Below are 21270 nucleotides of genomic sequence, written 5' to 3'. Positions count from 1 at the left end.
TTTCTCCCCATGATCCTTTAGTCTTGGCAAAGTCAAGTCAAATTTTTTAAATTTTATTTTTTTTCTTATTCTAATTTTTTTAACTTTTCCTCTTTCCTTTTTAAACATTTTTTAACAAGTTTATCTTAATACCTTTCTGGGGAAAAAAATCTTTTTAACCCTTCATTATTATAGTCATATTTTATCCTTTATTGTATTTAACCTTATTTTTTGTATACATATAGGGGTTTTTTTTCCTAAAAAATTTTGAATACAATTTCTTCTAATAGGTCAAAATTTACTCTAAATCTAGCACAGGGCTTTCTTCTAGTCTCCAGCCTGAGCACATTCTCTCACCCTCTTCTTTTTTCTTCTTTCTTTTTCCAACCAACTTATTAATTCCTTTTTTTAGAATTTTTAAAATATTTTTATCTTTACAGTCATATTCCATTCCTTCATCATGTTTACCCTTATTTTAGTATATATATAAGTTTTTCTTTCTTTAAAACTTTGAGAGGTAATTTCTTCTAAGAGACCAAAATACACCCTAAATCAAGTGGGTGGGCCTGTTTATATATATATATATTTTTTTTTTTTTAATTTCTTTTTACCCTCTTTCTTCTTTCCCTGGTTTGGGGTCTCCCCTGATTTGATTAGCATACATTCTTCTGGGGTCTTTGCCACCCTTTTAGTATTTTATTCTTGCATTCATATATTCTTATATGGATAAAATGACAAGGTGGGAAAACACACCACAAAAAAAAAAAAAAAAAAAAAAAAAAAAAAAAAAAACAAGAGACACTACCGACAGCTAATGACCTAATCAATAGGGACATTGGTAATATGTCAGATCTAGAGTTCAGAATGATGATTCTCAAGGTGCTAGCTGGGCTCAAAAAAGGCATGGAAGATATTAGAGAAACCCTGTCTGGAGAAATAAAAATAAAAAGACACAAAGAGGGGCACCTGGGTGGCTCAGTGAGTTAAAGCCTCTGCCTTCAGCTCAGGTCATGATCCCGGGGTCCTGGGATTGAACCCCACATCAGACTCTATGCTCAGCAGGGAGCCTGCTTCTCTTTCTCTCTCTCTCTCTCTCTCTCTCTGCCTGCCTCTCTGCCTACTTGTGATCTCTGTCTGTCAAATAAATAAATAAAATCTTAAAAAAAAAAAGACAAAAAAATGGAAAAACGTGCCATGCTCATGGATTGGAAGAACAAATATTGTGAAAATGTCTATGCTACCTAAAGCAATCTATACATTTAATGTAATCCTTATCAAATCTCATCAATTTTTTCAAGGAAAAGGAACAAATAATCCTAAAATTTATATGGAACCAGGAAAGACCTCAAATAGCCAGAGGAATATTGAAAAAGAAAGCCAAGTTGGTAGCATCACAATTCCAGACTTCAAGCACTATTACAAACCTGCAAACATCAAGACAGTATGGTACTGGCACAAAAACAGAGACATAGATCCATGGAACAGAATAGAGAGCCCAGAAATAGACCTTCAACTCTATGGTCAACTAATCTTCAACAAAGCAGGAAAGAATGTCCAATGGGAAAAGACAGTCTCTTCAACAAATGGTGGTGGGAAAATTGGACAGCCACATGCAGAAAAATGTAACTGGACCACTTCCTTACACCACACACAAAAATAGATGTCAAATGAATGAAAGAACTCAATGTGAGACAGGAATCCATCAAAATCCTTGAGGAGAACACAGGCAGCAACCTCTTCAACCTCTGCCACAGCAACTTCTTCCTAGAAACATCACCCAAGGCAAAGGAAACATGACAAAAATAAACTATTGGGACTTCATCAAGATCAAAAGCTTTTGCACAGCAAAGGAAACAGTCAACAAAACCAAAAGACAACTGACAGAATGGGAGAAGATATTTGCAAATGACATAATCAGATAAAGGGCTAGTATCCAAAATCTATGAAGAACTTACCAAACTCAACACCCAAAGAACAAATAATCCAATCAAGAAATGGGCAGAGGGGGGTGCCTGGGTGGCCCAGTTGTTAAGCATCTGCCTTCGGCTCAGGTCATGGTCCCAGGGTCCTGGAATCGAGCCCCACGTCGGGCTCCCTGCTCAGTGGGTTGCCTGCTTCTCCCTCTCCCACTCCCCCTGCTTGTGTTCCCTCTCTCGCTGTGTCTCTCACTGTCAAATAAATAAAATCTGTAAAAAAAAAAAAAAAAAAAAGAAAAGAAAAGAAAAAGAAATGGGCAGAGGACATGAACAGATATTTCTGCAAAGAAAGCATCCAGATGGCCAACAGACACATGAAAAAGGGCTCCACATCACTCAGCATCAGGGAAATACAAATCAAAACCACAATGAGATACCACCTCACACCAGTCAGAATGGCTAAAATTGACAAGTCAGGAAATAGCAGATGTTGGTGAGGATGTGGAGAAAGGGAAACCCTTCTACACTGTTGGTGGGAATGCAAGCTGTGCAATCACTCTGGAAAACAGTATGGAGATCCCTCAAAAAGTTGCAAATGGAGCTACCCTATGAGCCAGTAATTGCACTACTGGGTATTTACCTTAAGGATACAAATTTAGTGATCCAAAGGAGCACCTGCACCCAAATTTTTATAGCAGCAATGTCCACAATAGCCAAACTATGGAAAGAACCTAGATAGATGCCCATCAACAGATGAATGGATGAAGAAGATGTGGTGTGTGTGTGTGTGTGTGTGTAATGGAATACTATGCAGCCATCAAAAGAAATGAACTCTTGCCATTTGCAATGGCATGGGTGGAACTAGAAGGTATTATGCTGAGCCAAATAAGTCAATCAGAGGAAGATAATTATCATATGATCTCCCTAATATGAGTAAGTTGAGAGGTGGGGGTATTGGGGGTAGGGAAGATAAAATGAAACAAGTTGGGATTGGGAGAGAGACAAACCATAAGAGACTCTTAAATCTCAAAACAAACTGAGGATTGCTGGGAGAAGGGAGTATGGAGAGGGTGGTTGGGGTATGGACATTGGGGAGGGTATGTGATATGGTGAGTGCTGTGAAGTATTTAAGGCTGACGATTCACAGACCTGTACCCCTGGGGCAAATAATATATTATATGCTAATAAAAATTATTAATTAAAAAAAAGTTAAATTAAGTCAGACTGAGAAAGATAAATACCATATGATTTTACTTATATCTGAAATATTAATAAAATGAAAAAAGAAAAAACAAACATACTTGTAAATATGGAGAACAAACTAGTGGTTACCAGGGGGGAGGATGGTAGGGAGATAGGCAAAATAGGTGAAGGGTATTAAGAGGTACAAACTTACAGTTGTAAAATAAGTTAAGTCACAAGGATAAAAAGTGGCATAGGAAATATAGTCAATAATACTATAAATAACTTTTACAGCAATAGATGCTAATTACACTTGAGGTGAGGCCAGCATAACATATAGAGTTGTTGAATCACTAAATTGTTCACCTGAAAATAATAAAATATTGTGTGTCAACTATACTTCAACTAAGCATAAAAGTAAAAAAAAAAATCATAAAAAAGAAAGAAAATGTCATATACACAAACACAAATAAAGTCTATTCATTCATTAAAAAAAAAAAAGGAAATCCTGTCATTTACCACAACATGGATAGACCTTGAGGGTATTATGTTAAATAAAATGAGCCAGACAGAGAAAGACAAAGTTAAACAAACCAGACAGAATGGTATCAATTATATGTGGAATTGTTTTTTAAAAAACCAAACTTACAGAAATAATAAGAAGAATAGTGGTTGCTAGGGGCTGGGGGGAGGGTGAGGAAAATGGAGAGAAGTTAGTAAAAGGATTCAAACTTCCAGTTACAAATAAGTTCTAAGGATCTAATATCTAGCATGGTAACTATCGTTGACAATACTATATTGTGTAATTGAAATTTGCTAAAAGAATAGATCTTAAGCATTCTTGCAAAAATAAAAAAAAATTAAATGTTAATTACTGCTAGATGTCCACACCCTTTTGCAATTAGGATTTTGTTAAGTAAAATATACTTTTCAAGTATCTGATTTATTCTCTTCTTTTCCTTAATAATAAAACTTTGATTTTATTCCAAGTAGTGGTATGTCCAATTAAAATGACTGCATTTATTAACCTCCCCTGCAATTAAGGATTGCTAATAAATGCTAAGTGAGCCTTCAGAGAACTCTCCTTAAGACAGACAACTAGAGTATACATTTTTGCCCCTCCTACTTCCTTATCTGGAACAAGTAATTGATATCTGGAACCCTAGCAACCATCTCGGTCCCTAAGACAACCTCAGGGATGGAAACACATGTTATGGATGGTAGAAAAAAAGAGTAAGATCTTGGATCCTTAATGACACTTTAGACACCCATACAAACCTGTATTATCTTTCCTCAGCCTTCCTTTATGAAAGAAAAATAAAATTTCATCTTGTTCAATTCCTCTCTGTGTTACTAGCATTTGAAAGAAATTTGCAACTGATAAGCCAGCTATCTAAATCACCCAAATTACCTGATAATTGCTTAATACCCACTTCATTTTGGGATAAGACACAAAGTTTCAAAACTTGCCATAATAGCTATAGTAATTCAATTCTCAAACCAAAAATCAGGTCACACAATAAGAACACTTTGAATCCACTAATGGGAGGAGCACATCAGCTCACTTGAAATCAGGGCTGTGCTAGAACACCCAGATCATATGATTCTATTAGAGTTACTAAATTCAAGCATGTAGCAGTAATCCTAACCTGATTTTCTTCATCAGGAAGAAGATAAATTTGGGTACTAGGTGATACACACTGTCATAACCAGGAGCCTCAGTTTCATACCTAATCTCCAAAATTAATTTCACAAAGGCTTCTGGGCCTCTTACAATTTACATTCCCCCATAAACATTGGTTATTTTGTAGTAATTACACATATGCTTCTCTTCCTGTACCCAGGAAGAAGCATTATTAAGCACCTTATCCTATAAACTATAGGTTTATATATCTAATTTTATATATCTAATATTTGCCTCACCTAAGCCCCTTGTATCAATTTCCTCATAAAAGGTTAATAATACTTATCTTTCTTCCAAGGTGTGTTGTGATGTTTAATTAATATTTACCAAGTATTTAGTAATCTGTAGATGAAAGATACTAGAGAAGCATAAAGTAATATCATTAGTCTGACTCATCAGTTAACCTTATTAGGCATGCAAAATGAAAGCCATGTGGTTACAACTAAAATAGTTATGAATACATATTAGGTCAAATATGAATCCCAAAACAACTTAAATCTATATATTGCATCTACAAAGCAAACATTAAAAACTTTCATATTAGAGCAATATGCTTTTTTTCTGTAGTACTACTTAAAACCTCTTTTAAGAATATAAACTGATTAGAAAGTTAGGTCAATGATAAAAATAAGATATCTCTGGCAAGGTTTCTAAGTCTTTATACTTTAATATGACGATAAAGATTCAATCTGCAGTGATTTGAAACCATACAACTTGAAAAAAAGAAAATTTGGTTTTTTGTGATTTTTTTAATGTTTTATTTACATGAGAAAGAGCATGAGTAGAGAAGAGGGAAAAGCAGACTTCCCACTGAGCAGGGAGCCCAACACGGGACCTGATCAGAGGACTCTGGCATCATGACCTAAGCTGAAGGCAGATGCTTAACGGACTGAGTTACCCAGGTGTCCCTGATTTTTTGTGATTGAAACTAGCAATAGTAACCTAAAGCTCATAGAAAATTTAAACAATAAACTGACATTTTAGTTAAATTGATGTTTCTTGAGTTCAAATGTGCACTATGTTGAGGTGTGTGCTATTTTATATACAGTCCTTAACAATTTTCAACTAAGTACACAGCTATATTATATAAAAAGTATATGTTAATATTTGATATATTTCTGAACCAAGGTATTATTTGTAATATATATATATTATTTTGGCATATAAAACTGAAATATAATTTTATTGTGTGACATGGGCTTCTTGAAGCTCTTTTCAAGTTCTATATCCTAATGCCCACTTGCTTGTGTAACAAAAAGAAAATTAGGAAATAGGAAGTCCCTGGTGATGACAAGCATTAAAATTATTTGGGGCAAATGCATACTACACATCCATAGCTTACCTGTGGACATACATTTTCAAAGAAAACTAAGAGTCTTCAAAGGGAAAATACAATACACACACACACAAACATTCATGCGTGCGCACATACATCATTGTGCAAAGAACAAATTCTATGGCAGTTATGAGATACAAACAAACAGGGTTCATCATTACATTGTGTCAGAGAACGAAATGACTGTCCTTCACTCAGAGTATAAATGGTTGAACTTTTCTGCCAACTTCCCTAAATAACAATTTGATCAATTCGAAAACTTGTGATCTGGACAGGTTTACAAGAAAGGTAAAGAAGACTCATATCCATTTCATCCTCCAAAAGCACAAAGTTAACATTCTTCTGATTTGAAAGTAAAGACAGTTTTTGGAATGATTATCCCTTACCCAAAAACAAAACAAAACAAAACAAAACAGGTAGATCATTGCATTACAGGACTGAAGAGACTTTGAAAGGTCAACAAATTCAATGACATCTTAACCAGTTCAGATATAAAGTCATACAGAGATTATTTTCTTCTACTACTTTCCTTATGTCCATTTCTTCTTATCTTCCTCAAACATGTCATGACCCATGTGTTTACAAACTAAATGTCCCCAAAATAGTCACCACCTCTTTCCATTGACACATACTTTTAAAATATACTATGTGAATTAAAATGGAAAGAATACCTATCTTACCACCATACATGTGGAAAAAAATTTCTCCCACATCACACCTCATATCTTCATAAATTCTAAGGGTGTTTACATTATATTGAGTCACCTCCTCAGATCTCTTGCTTCTCCTGAATTCTCAAGTATCATCTCTTGTGTTTCCTCAGCTTTACTCTGTATTGATTTCAACACAGAATACTTTCTACTAATTTCCCTAAAACACTTATTCTCATAAAATCTAATCATACTATAACTATGATCATACATCTTCATTGACGTTTCAGTGACAACATGAGATAAGAGGGTATACTGTATCACAGCACAGCACAGCATAGCAAAAGATCTCAAGTAGAATTATTTCTGTTCAAAGATACATTTTTCCCATTTCAATGTATTTGGAATTTTGATTTGTTTATAATCTATCTACATTTAATATTTTGTCATATTTTGTCCTGAAAAGCTTTGATTAAATGGACATTATCATGGTATCCTAAAATCAAAAAGATGTGATTAAAAATCCAAAGCCATATCCACAATCAGAAATTTATCATTGATCATCTCTCTTGGGGTCCTAGCCCCTGTCTCATTTCAACTCCAACATCTACTCCATCCCCTTCCATTTTTTCCTTTCCTTGACTTTCTCACACTCATCCTCCAGACTGTCCCTTCAAACTTCATAAACCTTCTTGTTTATTTGTCTTTATAGCAGCACCAGACCACTCTCAGCATGCTCTGAATATAGCATGCTATATTCCACTTCAATATAGGTCCATCAAGATGACTAACAAAAAATTTTTTTTTGAGGAATTTTCTTGATATCGTCTGTTTATTTTCTTCCCTTTTCCTCAAATTGAGATATAATTGACATATAACATTACATAAGTTTAAGGTATATAAGATGTTGATTTTATAAATTTATATATTGCAATATGATTATCATAGCATTAGCTAACACCTCTATCATATCACATAATTATCAGTTCTTTCACATGGCGAAAACTTTTAAAATCTCAATAGCTTTCAAATGTACATCTCCTCCTCCAACCCCACCAATTTTTAAAATTATCATTCCTACTATGTAGAATTCTTCCAGCACCTATAAGTAATATTCTCTTTTTACATTCTTTCCCTTGCAATTCTTATCTAGTTTGATAGCAACCTAGTTTTCACCTTGTAGTCTTCAATTTTCATTGCCCTTCTATATTCCACACTTGCATTTCCATTCTGAAGGACATCTTCACCGAAACTAACCATGCACACCTCAAAGTTAGCACATAAAGGAAACTAAGGAATTTTTTGCATGGTTCTTATTTTGTGTGGATCATCAATATAAACCACAAGGCAACATAACAAAGGTTTATTCTAAGAAGAACTATGGATCCTTTTGCCAAGACCTCCAAAAATGTGAAATGACTTTCTGCCAGTCAGAAGATCATGATTCGCCAGATGCCTCTGGAGTCTCAAAGGAGGAACTGCTAATAGAAGATCATTAAAAAAAAATAATTGAAAGGTGAGCACTGGGATCAACCTAGGTGTCTAGAACTTCAAAGCTATGACAGACAAGATTACAGATACCATTTTCTGTTCCTGACTATTTCTATTAATGGAACTACAATTTTCCTAATAACACAATTTTTAAAAATTTAGCTTTGACTCTTCTGTCTCTATCTTGTCCTATATCCCTTCAATTGTCTAATTGTTTCAATTCAGACTCTGAAAGAACCTTTCTTTCCATTCCCACCTTTGCTACCCCATACTCTTTTAATAAAATGGGCACCTAAAATGTGCTATCCTCAGATTTTTTTCCATTTAATCTAATCTTTCTCATCTACTACTACCAACAGATCTTCATAAAGTACAATGCTGATGATATCACTTCTCTATAATATCTTCAAAGGCTCTTTATTGCCTACCAAATTGAGTATATACTCTTTAGTACCTTCACATTGCCAAATCCAAGGGTCAGTTCTCAGTCTTAATTTTATTCAACCAGCAAGAAACATCTGACTAAATCTCTAGCCTGGATTTCTACAGTTTAGTCTCCTGCTTCAACTCTTACCTAATAGTTTATTTCATAAACAGCCATGGTGATACTTTGTTTGTTTGTTTTTGTTTATTTGACAGAGAGCTAGAGAGAAAGCACAAGTAAGCAGAGCTGCAGAGAGATGGGGTGAGAGAGAAGCAGGCGCTCTGCTGAGCAGGGAGCCCGATGCGGGGCTCGATCCCAGGACCCTGGAATCATGACCTGAGCCGAAGGCAGCCGCTTAACCAACTGAGCCACCCGAGCACCCCAGCCATGGTGATACTTTTAAAACATAGGTCAAATTATGTCACTATTCTAATTAAAGTTCTCCAATTGCTTCTTTCTATTTCATGTAGGGTAAAATTCAAAACACTCACAATGGCCTGCAAGACCCTATATGCTATGGCTGGCTACCCACCACCTTTCTGACCTCTTCCTCTACCACTCCTCCACCTCTCTAACTCTACTCTAGCCATACCTATCTTCTTATTGTTACTCAAGGACAACAAACATGCTCCCATTTCTGGAGCTTTGCAATAGCAGTTCCCTTGACCTGAGCACTCTTCCTCTGAGAGCTGCATGGCTCTAAAGCATTCAAAGGTCTATTCAAGTATCTCCAGACTAGAGAGCTTCTCTCTCTCCATTCTATTTGAGTAATAGTCTTCTTAGCCTACCCAGGCCCTCCCTATTTTCCATAACACTTAACAACCTTTGAAATGTCATAGTTATGTATATATTATTTTTTGTCTCTCTCTTCCCACTAGAATATAAGCTTTCAGACAAAAAGGGCTTTGTTTCTTTCACAGCTACAGTCCCAGAGTCTAAAACAACACTTTGCCCTTAGTTTAATAAATATCTGCTCAATGAATAAACAAATCTCTTATAAAATGACCCTCCTTATAAAAACCCTATGCTAGCCCAGTAGAACTCAATCTGTAGGTGAAGGAGCTGGGAGGTATTGAAGTTATATAAAGGGGTCTGTGAATCCACACAATGCCAATTACTGTCTGTAAACTAAAGATATTTTGAAGTTATATAAAGGGGTCTGTGAATCCACACAATGCCAATTACTGTCTGTAAACTAAAGATATTTTTAACACACGCACACAAACACACACACACACTTTATTTTAAAACACTAACTTAAAGTATATTTTATCACTACACTTTTTTTCAATCAAAAAAATACTAATAATGCAGTCAATATTATGTAGATGCCTATTGATTTTTTTTTTTCATATTAACAAGAAATCCTCGGGGTGCCTGGGTGTCTCAGTGGGTTAAAGCCTCTGCCTTCGGCATGGGTCATGATCCCAGAGTCCAGGGACCAGTCCCGAATCGGGCTCTCTGCTCAGCAGGGAGTCTGCTTCTTTTCCTCTCTCTCTGCCTGTCTCTCTGACTACTTGTGATCTCTGTCAAATAAATAAATTTTTAAAAAGAAAAAAAAGAAATCCTCACAAAAACATTAGGAACCCTATGATACTAGCCAAATGAAACCACTATCTTTTCTCTATTATCCATAAACCTTCACACCTGTGCCCTTGTTACATTTAGATTTTATTTTATTTTTTAAAAAGATTTTATTTATTTGACAGACAGATCACAAGTAGGCAGAGGCAGAAAGGCAGGCAGAGAGAGAGAGGAGGGGAAGCAGGCTCCCTGCTGAGCAGAGAGCCTGATGTGGGGCTCGAGCCCAGGACCCTGGGATCATGACCTGAGCTGAAAGCAGAGCTTTACCCCACTGAGCCACCCAGGCACCCCTACATTTAGATTTTAAGTAGAAAAACCTTTCTTCCTCTTCTTCCCACCCCACCCTCCAATTGCTTTGCCTTTCTAAATTTTTAATCGTCATCATCTACACCTGAGTGAGCATGTACCTAAGTAAAAGCTGGCAATGAGACACATAATGCCTGCCTGGGGGAAGGGATGGGTCTAAAGAGAGTGCCAAAAGTAGGAAAAGAGTTGCCAAAAGACTGGTCCAGTAGAGCTTCCAAGTTCAACTTCACCTGCCTCCAAGTTTGCCTACAGCCTCCTCCTCCCTTTAAATGTCCCCAGCAGAGCCTTCCCACCACCAAAACTCACCCACCCTGCATCCCTCATGAATACAATATGCTAATTATTGACCTCGCACTATTTTTCCATGCCAACCAAAGTCCCCTGCGTACTGCTCTTTGCCTAATATCATCCTCATATCATCATTTTGATTCAACCTTCACCTATTTCTGTAAGTTTTCCTGGTTAACCAACACCACATTCTTTTCATTCCTCCACACTATTTAGCAGTTTCATAAACAATTTTTCAAATAAATTTTCTACTGATAACTTGTTTTGTGAAAGTTCTATTTTTTCATTTGTTCTCTTAAGTGTGAATTCCTGCATAAGATGTAAGTACCTCATAAATTTCTTTTCATTTATAGGTCTCTTCCCATTTTATCACAGTGTGTAATATTATACTAGTTACAGATGAGATACTGAAAAATATGCTGTGAACCCACTGTTCCACTAAAAGATTTTCTATGACAAAGATAACATAGACATGGCTTTAATGTACCAACAGGCTAGAAGAAGAATTTGCAGATCCAGCTGAGATAGCTGTACATAGCTGTAAGGCCCAAGGGGATATAGGTGAGGTTCTGACCACAACTGCTACAATATATATAAAAATCCAAGCATATATATGCATGAGACTATATAAGGAATATATATCAGGAATAATCAGGATAAATTAGGTTGATAAATTAAAACCTATGTATTATAAGTAACACCCTTGGCAGTATTTTTAAGAGGAGAAATACTCTAAAATATATATTTTCCATTTATATAACAAACTATTTTCCTGAATATACAAAGGATTCCTTTATATATATTAAAAAAAAGTGAATAAAGGATATAAACATGAAAAGAATAAGAGGCAATTCCAAGATAAAATGGTTAGTAAACATAAAAAGATGGACAACCAGGGAAATAAAAGTAAAAATAACAACAAAATAGCAGGGCACCTGGGTGGCTCAGTGGGTTAAGCCTCTGCATTCGGCTCAGGTCAAGATCTCAGGGTCCTGAGATGGAGCCCCGCATTGGGCTCTCTGCTCAGCAGGGAACCTGCTTCCCCCCTCTCTCTCTGCCTGCCTCTCTGCCTACTTGTGATCGCTCTTTGTCAAATAAATAAATAAAAATCTTAAAAAAAAAATAAAATAAAATACCAGTTCTTAGATTGACCCCCCCAAATTTAAAATTCTGAGGATATGAAGTGTTGGCAGATATGCAGACAAAAGAAGGTGGAAGAAGAGCTCTTCCATTATACTTGTTACTTCAGCCAGCAATAGTCTACTAACCCAAAATGCACATACCCTGCAGCCCAACAATCTCACTTCTCCACATCTCTCCTAGAAAATACCCATGTGCATAAGAATGTTTATCACAGCATTGTTGTAATTCAAGCCTAAAGGAGACAAGCTAAATATTAGGGACTACTATGTCACTATTAAAAAACTAAACTAGGGACACCTGGGTGGCTCAGTTGGTTAAGCAGCTGCCTTCGGCTCAGGTCATGATCCCAGCGTCCTGGGATCGAGTCCCACATCGGGCTCCTTGCTCAGCAGGGAGCCTGCTTCTCCCTCTGCCTCTGCCTGCCATTCTGTCTGCCTGTGCTCTCTCTCTCTCTCTCTCTCTCTGACAAATCAATAAAATCTTAAAAAAAAAAAAACTAAACTAGATATACGTATAATAATATCATATGTAAATCCCTAAGATGTATTCTTTTTTTTTTTTTTAAGATTTCACTTATTTATTTGAGAGAGAGAGACTGAGAGAGAGAATGAGCAGAGAGAACAGCAGAGGAAGAGGGAGAAACAGGCTCCCCACTGAGCGGGGAGCCCAACATGGGGCTCGATCCCAGGACCCTGAGATCATGACCTGAGCCAAAGGCAGACGCTTAACCAACTGAGCCACCCAGGTGCCCCTCTAAGATGTATTCTTAAGGGTAAAAGCAATTGCATACAGTGGTACAATATTTGACTTCTTGTGTAAAACATAGTCACATATACATACACCCCTACTCGAGTTTATAAGACGTACTAAAAAATTTGTATGTGTACATGTCTATGTATCTCACAGCCACAAACCTACATCTATGGTTTCTTCCAGAAAGAAGAGAGGATTATGACTGGCATGCCAGTCAAAGGAAAATTTAGCCATCTGTCAAGTTTTCATTTGTGGAGAGAAGCATTATTCACATGCCATTTGTGTGGTTATGCTAAAATAACCAACGTGGTTTTTTGATGGTGTGTGAGTTCAAGAGTGGATCCTTGAAAACAGGTGCCAATGCTCATGGATTTGCACCTCCCACTGAGTTCTGTGTACTGTTTACCTGGCAGGCTTGAGTATGTGCTTCTTAAAATGGGTGAATGGATGAGAATGAAGCAAGAGATTGAACAGATGATGAAGAGCCTTAATTTCTAAGTTCAAGAGTTTCTAGTTTATTTAGCAGAATAAGATAAATTAATTGAAATTATATATGTAATATAATTCTTTTCTATACATTTTAGCATTTATGATTAATCACTATCAGTTCTATCTTGTCTCATGACCAGAAGATGGAGCTCCAAACATTTAAACCATCCCCCCAATCCCTCCCCCGCCTACCCCCTCAAGCCCCCGCCCCCACCCCGTTTTGTTGAAGTCATAGTAGAGGTTGTAGTTTTGTTTCTTTGATTCTGGGTTGGTTGTTTTTTGGTTTTTGGTTTTTTGGTTTTTTTTTTTTCCCTTCTGCATTTAAACCTTTCCATTTTTACTTAGTTCTCAGATTATCAAACTCCAACTGCAGATTGCAGAGGGGAGGAATTACCTATAGGGGAAGCTACACCCTTCTGTTTGATTTTCCTACATCTGGGACTTCTTTGTTTTATGCACTAGTTCATAATATTTTTGTCCATTTATTCCCACTCTGTTCTTCCTCCCCACAATGGAAAAGCCCACTGTACACAGGTGCTGACATCTCATTCTGTCCTCATGGGAGGGAAAATTCCAACCCTGCTATACGTGGACTTCGTCCCTATGTGCAGCCAAGAACTTGTATGCTGAGGAAAGAGAACATGACACGGCTGTAATATATATTTTGGACTGTTCTCCAGTTCCTATGCTTTTCTAACATAAATTTTTTACCCACTGAATTCTTCCTTGAGACCTCGAAAGACCCATGGGAAATAATGAATTTTTAAATTTCTAGCACATCTGCTCTATAACCTTTATGCTGGTATTATTAATACAACTGTATGTCTAGCTAATTGTTTAAAATTAATTGATTTAGTGACTTTTTTAAGTACATATTCATTGATCACAAATGCAAAATTGCAGAAGGGTTATGGACTGGTGGTACACACACACACACACACACACACACACACACACACATCTCTCTACTTTGAATCCTCAATATATTTACCCAAGAATACACAACCCAAGAAAGCCAGAAGGGACTCAAGCAGAAGCAGCATCACCTATTAGGATTGTTCCTTGCCCTTGGTTTCTCACCCAAGGACAAAGCTGTCAGTGACTCTGGTAAGATTCCACACTAATTAATTTCTACAAAAAAACTGCTTGCTTCACCATTGCTCTGTTAGGCTTACATCACCATTTCAAAAGTAGTTACACTAAAAACATATACCACCGTTTAAGGAAACATTTATATTCCTCTCTTTCTTGATCCAAATTCAGCATCAGGAGACACATCCTCACCTTGGATCAATAACTGCATATATTCCAGTAAAATCTTTCTACCCTCTGTTTCCAGGTCCTTCTCAGAAAGTTCGTGTAAGTGTCCCTACTAAACCTCCTCCAGGATCTCAGCTTGTATCTCTAAATATCCACTGGTCATTTCCACTTCTAAACCAACAATGTTTAAATTGGAACTTATTTTCTTTCTTCATCCTTTTCCTCTCCTACGCAAACCTGGTCTCCTCCCAGCTTTCTGGAGATGATTTTTTTCTGTAGTCATCTACTCAGTAATCTAAATTTTTAAATATTTGCAAAGCGATCACTTTGGATTTCACTTCTCCCTCCCCTCCCACATCCAGTCAGCAAGTCCTGCCCATCCTACATCCACAGTGTGCTCCAAATCCAGTCCCTGTGTACCATTGTCAGAAACCATTCTCTTGCACAGTAATTTCAATAATTTCCCGCCTCTCCCCACTCTCTTCCTCCTCAATCTACACAGGCTATATTAACAACCTACCAGGAGTGCCAGATAAAATACAGGGCATCCCATATTGTTGTTTGCTAACTCTGACAACCCTACACCACGTTCATCTTTCTAAACATATCTCTGGTCAGACAATTCTATTTAAACTCTCTCCCCTTTCTATTACTGAATTAGTTTTTTTGGCTTTTGGCTTTTGGTTTTTATTGTTGTTGTAAGTATCCTGACCATTACTGAATTAAGGCTAAGCCCTTTAGCCCGTCACTCAACAAATACTTTATCCACCACCTGCTATGTACAAAATATTCTGATTTCTGTCATGAAGTATTCAAACTAAATAACTTACAACCTCTGTCCTTGAGGAGCTTATAAGCTAAAGGATGGTCATTGACATAAAGGGCCACACAATCAGACAAGGAATTGTAAAACGAATTTAGACTTGAGGGTGAGGAGGTTCCCAGGCTTACAATCATGTGACCTAGATTTTAAATTGGCCTTAGGCCAATGAAAACTTTTTTTGACCCCACCCACACCCGAGTCCTAAAATCCAGTCACTGAAAAAAAGTCAACTTCTCAACATCCGTTCTTGGCCTGTGACAAAGGCAGTCCGGTTGAATAAAACTTTCTCCCCAGTGTATAAAGAAAAAGAAAGTAAGTTGTCTTTATTCAGTTCCATGACTGACGAAAGCAAGCAGAAAGGTTGCATAAATTAAACAGCATCCTAAATGATTCAAGGAGACAGGAATGGAGCCAAGCATTATCAGTGTTCTTTCTGATGCTAAACTCATCTCTGAACAGGACTTAAAAATCTTTGATGAATAAAGCAGTTTTACTTGAATAAGCAAAATATAAGGAGTGCGGGCGCCTGGGTGGCTCAGTGGGTTAAGCCACTGCCTTCGGCTCAGGTCATGGTCTCAGGGTCCTGGGATCGAGTCCCGCATCGGGCTCTCTGCTCAGCAGGGAGCCTGCTTCCCTCTCTCTCTCTGCCTGTCTCTCCGTCTACTTGTGATCTCTCTCTGACAAATAAATAAATAAAATCTTTAAAAAATATATATATATAAGGAGTGATATAGGAATAAGCAAATTATAAAACATAATTAATACAGGAATAGCTGTTTCAAAGATTCAAAATTAAAAAGCAAAAACCAGAAGATATTCTAAACATTTGATTTTGGGGAATTTCAACACCGAGATTCACTGGGTCAAAAAGAAATAATGAGGACAAGATGACACTGTCTAGCAAGAACTTCTGAAAAATAACCCTAAGGTGTAGAAATGTACCTGGCCCATATATTTCTTATATATGTTCATCAGCAGTATAGAGTTGATTGAGAATTATTTGACTATTTTTTAAAACTTTAATACAAAGCAATTCTGTGGTATTTCCAGAAAGAAATACAACAACTGCACAGTTGGGAGAAAGAAAAGGGGGTAAAAGCTTATATTTTATTTTTACCATGTTCTTTTTTTTTTTTAAGATTTTATTTATTTATTTGACAGAGAGAGACACAGCCAGTGAGGGAACACAAGCAGAGGGAGTAGGAGACAGATAAGCAGACTTCCCGCCAAGCAGGGAGCCCGATGTGGGGCTTGATACCAGGACCCTTGGATCATGACCTGAGCTGAAGGCAGACTTAATGACTGAGCCACCTAGGCACTCCAATTTTTACTATTTCCTTTCTCTTTGAATTCTGTAACATGTGTATATATAATTATTCAAAAATTTGTTTAAAAATGTTGTCTGTTAAGGAATACCAACTCATTATGGACATGTAATGGTTTTATTTTTCCAGTAAGTTTCCCAAACAAATACCACTTTCCTGCTGCATTAACAGCTCCTCCCTTTGATGATGTACTAATAAAATACACTTGTACAATAAAAAAATTAAATTAAATTAAATTAAAAAAACAACTCTTGCCAATACATCTTGCCAATTATGTGCTTTTCAACAAAATATAATTATTAGAACAATCATATTCAGCTATTTCAAACTCAGTCCTGTTCACTTAAACACTCTAGTTGTCCAATCAATACTCTACTTGTCCCATGATCCAGAAGAGGTGAAGCTTTCAGTTAGGACTAAAAGCTTAAGGGAGTTTGTCAGATGTGGGGACTGGAGTGGAGAGGATGAGTTCTGGCTCTTTGTTACCTCCACTCCCTTCTTCTACCAGGCAGGAGCTGCTGTGGGATTGAGGCAGGGAGGAAGAAGAAAAGGAACAGGAGCATGTCCTCATGTGACTGGGCAAGCTGTTGTCCTCTCCTGGGTTGATGATAACTACGAGTCTGGACTACTGTATATGTGCTCTGTGAGAACCAGTGGTGGCTCCAAGACTGTGCTCTGATGAGAGATTTCATTATATCCTTTGGCAGATGCTCCCCTGGTGGCTTGCTCCCGCATATAGGCCCTTCTTCACCCCTCATACTGCATCAGTGGATGCATTGGAACATCTGTGGCTGCTAATTTCATATATTCTCAGAACCAACTCTCAGAATCAATATCTTGCAGCCATGTGAGGACTTCCTCACCTCTACTTTGAGGCAGAGACCCCCTCTCTACCTACATGCACTCTACTCACCCCATCTTTTCTCAGTTCTTTTCCTATATTCCAGTAGCACACAAGGCACATCACCAAATTTGCTACTCAGGAAGGTCATACATCGGGGTCTTTGGGTGGCTCACTTGGTTAAGCAACTGCCTTCCACTCATGAGCCTGAGTCCCAAGATCGAGTTCTGCACTGGGGTCTTTGCTTAGCAGGGAGTCTGCTTCTCCCCTTCTCCTCTGAAATTCCCCCTTCTCATGCTCTCTCTTTCTCTCATTTTCTCTCAAATAAATAAATAAAATCTTAAAAGATGAAGGAGGAGGAGGAGGAGATATGTCCAGGGAACAAAAAGTCTACAAAATGTTTACTTTTATTTTTGAGAGATTTACTTGAGCTCCCCTCCCTCACATATGGGTCTTGAGAGAAAAAATAGACTATATATTTACTCCTCAAAAGGCTGTCTTCCCTTCTTCCAACCTCCCTTGAGAATTGGGGATGTGATGAGTGGCTGAAATAGTTCTCTAACTATGGGCCATTCACAGACCCCTGCAGGAAGGTCGCTGACCCCAACTGCTGGTGACTTTATAAATTTAGAATATGGAACACATTGTGACTTTTGCCTTCTGTTTGAATCTTAACAGTAAAGTGGCCAAAAGAAAATTCCTACTCAACATCCTATAAGTCTTATCTATGCATTTGGTTCCCAGTGTCCATATAGGGCTCAGACACCATTATGATTTCAGTTCTTAAAGATTAGAATGTTAGGGCACGTGGATGGCTCAAGTCAGTTAGACTCTTGATTTTGGCTCAGGTCATGGGACTTCAGGCTCATGGGATTGAGACCTGCCACAGGCTCATGTTCAGCACCGAGTCACCTGTCCCTCTCCCTCCTCCTCTGCCCCCCTCCTTGCCCTTCCACACACATGCCCACACACAAGTACTCTCTGTCTCAAATAAATAAAATCTTAAAATTTTTTTAAAAAAATAAATGATTAGAATACATAGAGTAGGAAAACAAGAACTTACCAAAAGTAGCTATACTTTTTTCTATATTCATCTTACTAAAAACAAATCTTTTTTTTTTTTTTTTAACTTGAACAGAACTAAATTAGATGAGAAATGGTACTGACTGGCCACTTGGGTAAGATTTCTCAGGGATGCCTGGCTACCATGATGAGATCTTGACCACACAGGATCAGGAACTACCAGGAGGGGAGAAATTAGAACAAAGGTGAGGAGTTGGATAATTTCCATGACTGCCAAGCTAATGATTACTTGGTGCCTCCTTTTCCACCATAACAATATACCTACCAACATAACCCGACCATTTAGACTGCTAGAGATTTACTGAAAAATTCTCCCTCACTGGTTATCTTTTCTCCAGTTTCCCATCTGTTAATCAAACTCTCAGGTTAATCAGTCTTTGCCTATGCCAGTAATAAAGTAAATGATTCTATTTGAGCCCAAGAATGAAAGATAGTCAGAAGAAAGGCATGCAGGCTTTCCCTAAGAGGAAAACACCTTTAAAAGGATTTCACGGGACCCTGGAAGGAGCCCTCCACCCTTGCCCAGGTGAACAACTACCTGATAGGTGGATGAGCACATGAACAAAAAACTGATTGGATGACAGGCGCATCGAGGGTTAATCAGATTGAAATTGCCAGCCAACAAGACTAAGAAATTCCAGCGGCAACTCTCTCCAGTCCCTTCCCACTTTGGGAGCTTCCTACTATCACTCAATAAGCTTCACTTTGCTGCCCACCACACTTCTGGTCTACCTCTTCATTCTTCCAAGTGGTGTGACCAAGAACTGCGGGAACCAGCAAAAAAACAATCCTGCAACACCATTACATTATCATTGTTTCTTAAGACCCCTTCCTCTGGGGATTCCTGGGTGGCTTGGTCGTGAAGTGGGTTACCTTCGGCTCAGGTCATGGGATCAAGTCCTACATCGGGATCCCTGCTCAGTGCTCCCCCCCAACACCCCCCCCCCCGCTTGTGTTTCCTCTCCCGCTGTCTCTCTGTCAAATAAATAAAATCTTTAAAGAAAAAAAGACCCCTCACTCTAAGAATACTCTCAAATACCCTTGACTAGAGTATATGGTGTGTAATCTGATGAGTTAATCAGAAAAAACTGAACTGGTACCTTGGGATTGATTTGAGGTGGTGGTGGTGGTTGTTTGGGTTATTTTACTATCGTATTGTTATTTGTTATTATTGTTACAGACTCACCAAAGAAGGATTAGAAACCTCTTTCCCCCATCCCACCACAAGAAAAAGGAAGCACTGGTTTCTGAAGCCTGAGTACCTTGCCTCCCTCACCAAAGTGAAGTAATAAACTTTTGTGTTTGAGGAAGATTGGAGGAGATTCAGCTAATTGACCAGCAGAGTGGTTTGGAGGTAAGATAGAAATTGCCGCCAGAGGAATAGAGGGGTGAATCTCTAACACAGAATGGGGACAGGATTTAGACCTGTGAGAGATGGCAAGTCATGGTCTCTGCTGGCACAAGCACCCAGGCTATAGCTGAGTGACATGAGAAGAAGGCCAGACACCAGACCAGGAGGCCTCAACAAAAGATTCCACCAACTTCCAAGAAAGAGGGAGAGAAGCCACTCAACCTCTAAGTAAAGCTCAGGAGTTTAGTTAACAAGTTTCTGGGAAGCTACCAAAGATACACGCTCAGGAAAGGGAAAGAGCCCTTGATAATTATTGACATTTGGCTTCTCACCATGAGCCTCAACATGAGTGGGGGCTTGGAGCCAGATTTCATTTGATTTGGAAAACAAAGTACTGATTTTTCTCATACCAAGTGTTGCTGAGAAATTTGTATCCCCTAAGGTTTGTCCAAACTCTTTAGACCCAAATTTACAGGCAATCTTTTTTGTTGTTGTTGTTTAACTTGCAAAGTTGGCTAATATACTGCTTGTGGGTAAATTTCCCAGGCTTAACTCTCAGTGACTATATATCTCTATATAACTAGAAAACACTTCACTGTGCTTCCATGTGCCAACAAAAATCTGTTCAAATATAATGTTATTTTCTACTGTTCACAGACAGTAGGAAACACTTCTACACAGAACCCACAAGACCACCACAATAAATCCAAACAGGAAACAAAAACAGCTGCATCATTTTTACTTTTTCACTAATAGAGACAGCATTTTCTATAGAAACACCAACTTCTGTGACCTCTGAGAAAAAGAAATTATATTTGTTCTCCTGTGTTATGTAACTTGCTCAGGATTCCACAAGAGAAAATATGCGGGCAGAGTAATTGATGACTCATTTCTCAGTTTTTCTTTCTTTCTTCCTCCCAAACTTCTGTTTTCAGCTATCAATAAAAAACTACTGGCATAAAAGGAGTGGTAAACTCTCAGATTTCTTTTCAAACCCTTCCCTTCTTCAGGGCTAGTGGAGAAATACCTTCTGTTATTTCACCACTTCACTATGGTCAACCTGCCTTTATTTTCCCTACACATTTTTTTTTTTAAAGATTTTATTTATTTGTTTGACAGAGAGAGACACAGTGAGAGAGAAAACACAAGGGAAGAGGGAGAAGCAGACTTTTCGCTGAGCAGGGGGCCCAATGCAGGACTCAATTCCAGGATCCTGGGATCATGACCTGAGCCAAAGGGAGACGCTTAACGACTGAGCTACCCAGGTGTCTCCTTACACATTCTTATCATATTAATCTTCCTAATTATAGCCTTGACCATTTTACCCCATTCTCCCATCAAAGTCCCTAATCTAACACCATT

General features: G+C 37.9%; 1 protein-coding gene across 4 annotated transcripts in view; it reads right to left on the bottom strand.

The window, feature by feature from the left end:
• MAPK10 (mitogen-activated protein kinase 10) overlaps positions 1-21270 on the bottom strand; it is a 588472-nt gene that overhangs the window by 505977 nt on the left and 61225 nt on the right. The gene's annotated exons all lie outside the window — the stretch shown is intronic.

The sequence above is a fragment of the Mustela putorius genome, unplaced genomic scaffold (assembly GCF_011764305.1).
Source record: "Mustela putorius furo isolate JIRA1106 unplaced genomic scaffold, ASM1176430v1.1 tig00000382_pilon_pilon_pilon, whole genome shotgun sequence".
NCBI classification, from domain to species: domain Eukaryota; kingdom Metazoa; phylum Chordata; class Mammalia; order Carnivora; family Mustelidae; genus Mustela; species Mustela putorius.
Note: the sequence above shows the minus strand (reverse complement) of the source record. Positions and strands in the feature narration are given on the sequence as shown.